The following is a 6,861-nucleotide window of genomic DNA, read 5'->3' on the forward strand; positions in this document are numbered from 1 at the left end:
AACACTTCGTTAACCATCTAAAGGACATTATAACTCTTCTCCAAAACATCATTAATTCGATACTCGTAAATCCTGTCCGACACACAACATATACCTTGTTTTTCTTAACAACTTTCGTCTCCTACCTCAAATGTCTTTGAAAACTTATTTAAAATCATCAAATGTTATTTCTTGCTTATTAAAACATCATATATGTCATGCCCTTCGTTAGTCTACTCATTGTACGTTAACGGAAAATTTCCGGGGTGTAACATTCTTCCTCCCTTTTGGAACATTCGTCCTCGAATGTTAAGCACTCAGGAATTCTACGAAAATTTCGCCATAGTTTCCCTTATAATATGGCACTACCATCTCGTCACAACAGCCCATAATAACATTGCTTCACAGGGCCACAACACAATTGTAATGTAAGTTTGGCCACACACGACCCATATGCATAAGGAGAAAGCATACATACCTCATAGTCTTGGTGTTTCATCGTGGATCTCTTCTGGGGGCTGAAATAAATGCGGGTATTTAGATTTCATACTCTCTTCTACTTCCCAAGTCATTTCTTCTAGGTTGTTGTTTCGCCACAAGACTTTAACTGAGGCCACTTCCTTATTTCTAAGTCTCCGTACTTGCCTGTCTAATATGGCAATGGGCACTTCTTCATAGACTAGCTTTTCTATCACTTGAACATCATCTATTGGGACAATCCTCGTAGGATCTCCAACACACTTGCGAAGCATTGAAACATGGAAAACTGGATGGACTGATTCAAGTTCTGGAAGCAAGTCTAATTTATAAGCTACTTGACCCACCTTGCGGATAATCTTATAGGGTCCAATGTATCGAGGACTTAACTTTCCTTTCTTGTCAAATCTCATCACACCTTTCATTGGTGACACCTTTAAGAATACCCAATCATCAAGTTGGAATTCTAAGTCTCGCCGGCGGTTGTCCGCATAAGATTTTTGGCGACTTTGGGCTGTCAATAATTGATCTCGGATCACCTTGAGTTTTTCTACCGCTTGTTGAATCAACTCAGGGCCTATTAGCTGTACTTCTCCTATTTCAAACCATTCAATTGGGGATCTACATTTCCTTCCATATAAAGCTTCATACTGAGCCATTTGGATACTAGAATGGTAGCTATTGTTGTATGCAAACTCGATTAGAGGTAAATGATCATCCCAACTACCACCGAAATCGAGTACGCATGCTCGTAGCATATCTTCCAAGGTCTGAATGGTACGATCGGCTTGCCCATCAGTTTGCGGATGGAATGCCGTGCTGAGCTTTACTTGAGTACCTAGACCTTCTTGAAAAGATTTCTAGAACTTAGCTGTAAATTGCGCTCCTCTATCTATGATAATGGATATCGGAATACCATGGAGTCGCACAATCTCCTTGAGATACAACCTTGCATAATCTTCTGCTGAGTATGTAGTTCTGACTGGAAGAAAATGAGCTACTTTCATCAATCTATCCACAATCACCCATACGGAATCATACTTTCCTCGGGAACGAGGTAACCCCATAATAAAATCCATGTTGATCACTTCCCATTTCCAAGTAGGGATTTCCATTGCTTGCAATAACCCTCCTGGCTTTTGATGTTCGATTTTCACTTGCTGGCAATGTGGACATTGAGCTACAAATTCTGCTATGTCCCTCTTCATGCCATCCCACCAATATATCCACTTGAGATCGTGATACATCTTCGTTGCATCTGGGTGAATAGAATACCAAGAATAATGAGCTTCTTCTAGAATTCGACGGCGCAATTCTGCAACATTCGGAACACATAACCTACCTTGGTATCTAAGAATCCCATCCATAGAAGTTTCAAATGGAGACTTCTTTTTTTCATGAAGTGTGTCTCTATAACGGCACAAATAAGGATCTTTATACTGACGCTCTTTCACTTCCATATTCAGGGACGAAACTGTGGGATCATTAATACCAATTCCTGCACTACCTGAATCAATTAGACGTACTCCAAGATTAGCTAATTGGTGGAGCTCATGAATCAACTCTTTCTTTTTCGGAGGAATTTTACATAGGCTGCCCATTGATCGGCGGCTAAGCACATCAGCTACTACATTTGCTTTTCTGGGGTGGTATAAAATACTCACATCATAATCTTTCAATAATTCTAACCACCGCCTATGCCGCAGATTCAATTCCTTCTGTTCGAAAATGTACTGAAGACTCTTGTGATCTGTATAAATGTCAACATGCACGCCATACAAGTAATGTCTCCACATCTTTAATGCATGAATAACTGCAGCCAATTCAAGATCATGAGTTGGGTAGTTCTTTTCATGTTTCCGCAGTTGTCTCGAAGCATAAGCGATGACTTTACCGTGCTGCATTAACACACATCCTAATCCAACACCGGAATCATCACAGTATACAACATAGCCATCTGGCCCTTCTGGGAGTGTCAAGACTGGGGCTGAGGTTAATCTGTCCTTCAACTCTTGGAAGCTGCGTTCACAAGCATCATTCCACTGAAACTTAGCTGACTTTTGGGTTAGCTTCATCAATGGGGCTGAAATAGAGGAAAATCCTTCTACGAACCTTCTGTAGTACCCTGCCAATCCCAGAAAACTACGGACTTTTGTAGGCGTCGTAGGCCTTGGCCAAGTCTTCGCAGCTTCAATTTTCTGAATATCAACTTGAATACCATCATCTGAAATAACATGACCCAGAAATGTCACAGAATTAAGCCAAAACTCGCACTTTGAAAATTTTGCACACAATTCTCGAGTTCAAAGAATTCCAAGGACAATACGTAAATGATCTGCATGTTCTGATTCTGCGCGAGAGTATACCAGAATATCGTCAATGAATACTATTACGAATAAATCCAAGAGAGGCCTGAATAAATTATTCATCAAATTCATGAACCCTGCCGGAGCATTAGTTAACCCAAATGACATCACCCGGAATTCATAATGGCCATATCTCGTTCTGAAAGCTGTTTTGGGAATATCTTCTTCTTTAACTCTCACTTGGTGATAACCTGACCTTAAGTCTATTTTGGAGAGCCACTTGGCACCCTGTAGTTGATCAAATAAATCATCAATCCTTGGGAGAGGATATTTGTTCTTTATCGTCACCTTATTCAACTGCCTATAATCAATGCACATCCGTAGGGAACCATCTTTCTTCCTCACAAATAGGACTGGTGCTCCCCACAGTGATGAACTGGGTCTAATAAATCCCTTCTCAAGCAAATCTTTCAACTGTGCCTTTAATTCTTTCAATTCTGCCGGAGCCATTCGGTAAGGAGGAATAGAAATAGGCTTGGTGTCCGGCAACACATCAATAGCGAAATCAATCTCTCTTTCCAAAGGAAGGCCTGGAAGTTCATCTGAAAATACATCCGGAAATTCACTCACTACCGGAACGGATTGGAAAGTTGGCGACTTTGCTTCGGTATCATGAACTCGGACTAAGTTATAAATATAGAGCCCTTAGCTATCATCTTTCTTGCCTTAAGGTAGGAAATAAACCTACCCTTTGGAGAGGCTGTGTTACCCTTCCATTCAAACACAGGCTCTCCCGGAAATTGAAATCGAACTACTTTCATTCGGCAGTCAACATTAGCATAACATGAGGCCAACCAATCCATACCCATAATCACATCGAAATCTAACATTTCTAGCTCAATTAAATCAGCTTTAGTCTGGCGGTCGCATATCACAATTACACAATTTTTATACACTTGTTTAGCTATCACAGGATCACCAACTGAAGTAGATACCTCAAAAGGTTTGATTGGCTCGGGTTTCACCCCAATACGACCAGCAACATACGGGGTAATATAAGATAGGATAGAACCCAGATCTATCAATGCATACACATTATGGGAAAATATGGATAATGTACCTGTAACCACATCCGGGGAGGACTCAAGATCTTGTCGTCCAGCTAAAGCATACATACGGGGCTGAGTGGCACTTGAAGTAGATGCTCCCCCTCTGCCTCTACCTCGACCTGCTAGAATTTGGAGAGTCTGCCCTACCGGGCGCACTGAAGAGGAACCAGCTGCTGATTCTGTGGGCTGAGCCTCACCTCTACCATACCTCGAGGGGCAATCACGCATCAAATGCCAGTCTGTCCACAAACATAGCAAGCATCTGTGCCCTGGAGATATGGCCCCGAGTGTAATTTTCTGCACTGGTTACATCGTGGAACTGGTAGTCTCCTCTGACTATAATCACCCCCAAACTAGGAACCTGAAGCTCTCGAACTCTGACCCTGTCCTGAAGGAAAGGAGCGATCAAATCTCCTATCTGCAAATCGTGGAGGCGCACTAGTCGCCGACTGGCCTGAATGTCTAGAATATGTCTGCCTCGATCCCCCTCTGTAATCACTACCTGCCCCCATAGATCTAGCCCTCTTGCTTTGCCTTCTATCAGTATCACGATCACCCCTTTGTGGATGTTGTTGTCCTTCTAGATTCTGGGTATGGGCTTGAATGCGGGAAATATCCACCCCATCTTGCAACGAAGCCGTCAAACAATCCTTAAATAAATGTGGCCCTAAGCCGCTCACGAATCGGTGCACTCTATCTCCCATATCGACCACCATAGTCGGGGCATATCTAGCCAATGAATTAAACTGAAGGCTATACTCCCGAGCACTCATATTTTCTTGTTTCAAATTTAAGAACCTATCCGCTCTGGCTCTGCGGACCTCGGGTGGCAAATAATGGCGGATGAAAGCGTCTACAAATTCTTGCCAAATGGGAGGAGGCGCATTCTCTTTCCTTGACGATATCCAATTATTGTACCATAATACCGCCACATCTCGGAGTCTATAGGATGCCAACTCCACAGATTCAGTTTCGGAGGCATGAATAATCTTCAACGTCCTCAACATTTCATCAATAAAACTTTGCGGGTCTTCATTCGGCTTTGACCCGAAAAACTCCGGAGGATTCAAACTCATGAAATCACGGGCTCTGGTACTAGTTTCCCGATCACTTGGACTCGCATTCTGCCGCTGTGCCTGGGCGGCAACTAACTGCGTCAATAGATGAATAGCCTCGGTCACTTGTTGACCCGAAGTAGCTGGTGGAGGAACTGGAGGCATAGGAGCTGGAACCGAAGCCCCTTCTCGTTCTTTTATAATAGGCGAAGCGGAGGAAGTATTAGATGGAGCCTCATTATGTGATTCGCCCTCTTCTATATTCATTGGCGGCTCTCTTTCTACCTGCCTTTTCATCGTAGTCTTGCCCTTCTGGGCGGCTATAGCCTTTCCGTTTGGCGGCATCTCTGAAATCATAGCACACTATTAAGGAGGAGAAAATCTTATAACACAGCTGTATCGCACAATCTCTTAAGATGAAAGATGGTCATTTTTCCTAAATGCCCTGTAGCCTCCTATTTATTAGTGTGGCGCGCAACACACCATAAACAAGACTCTACTAGACACGGCTCGTCGACACTTCCTAGGACTGAACTGCTCTGATATCACTTTTGTCACGACCCGACTAGGGGCCATGACGGGTACCCGGGGCTAACCACCGAGCACCACTCATTCTATTACTCATCATACTCATTATACACTTCTTTACTATTCATGTGCTCATAATCATAAGAAAACCATTTTTCATTTGGAAACATAACTACCTTAATATACATAAGCCCTTCGGCTATCAAAATAATACATATATATACAATGAGGACATCGTGAGACCATATGACCCACACATGCGTATCTACGAGCCTCTACTAGAGTACTAAACATATGGACGGGACAGGACCCCGTCGTACCCAAAATACATATATATATATATATATACACAAAAGAATAAACCAAATAGCACCTCCGGAATAGTGGATTGCTCCTGTAAATCTGCTGATAACTTCTACGAGTCTGGATCACCTCCCTGTCTACCTGTGGGCATGAACACAACGTCCAAAGAAAACGGACGTCAGTATGAACATTGTACTGAGTAAGTAAGACATGAATGAACATAATAGAAGAATCATAAGTCATAAGATGAAGTCGTAACCTGCGTAAATTCCAAGGAGGGATACATTTCATACACATATCATATACATAATCGTAGTACGTATACCGTCATAGCACATTCATTACCATATCGCGTATACACATATATCATCATCGTTAACCCGCGTCCGGGTAACCATCATATGCCGCCCACTAGTGGTGATCATGTTCGGCCTTCTAGGCGCGGTGGAATCATAAGCAGCCCGCCTTAGCGGTGACATGTCCGACCATTTGGGCACGGTGGAATAACAAGCAGCCCGCCTTAGCGGTGACATGTCCGGCCAATTAGGCGCGGTGGGATCGTACCGTCATATAGTCAACATAAACTTATCATTATCATACATAGCATAGACATATCATAGTCTTATCATAACTTAACATCATCACACATTCATCATTAATCTTACATTAAAACTTGAAGGTAACCATGGGTATGTCAGGGTGACATGAGGTCGTGAACCCCCGACTACATTATGGAGTGATCACAATTGTCATATCTCACCTTGGAGGGACTAGCATTTTAAGGTGAGTGTATACAAGGAAAATCATTAATGGAACTCTACTTAGGATCATTAGCTTCATGGACATTTTATATTACTCTAGGATTCTTCATACTTATATTCATCACCATCATTATCATGCTCGTATCGTATCTCCTTTCTTTATCATGTGCGTAAGTAGCTTTCTATAGTCATGGACTCAAGATTTCCTTCATTTAGGAAGATTATGGAAAATTAGGAAGATTCATGCCTTAGAAGGAAAGGATTAGCCTTACATACCTCTTTCGTTTAGCTACTCTATCACTTGAACGTTCCTCTCCAATATTCACGTTTCTACCTTCAAGAG

The sequence above is a fragment of the Lycium barbarum genome, chromosome 11, assembly GCF_019175385.1.
Source record: "Lycium barbarum isolate Lr01 chromosome 11, ASM1917538v2, whole genome shotgun sequence".
Taxonomy (NCBI): domain Eukaryota; kingdom Viridiplantae; phylum Streptophyta; class Magnoliopsida; order Solanales; family Solanaceae; genus Lycium; species Lycium barbarum.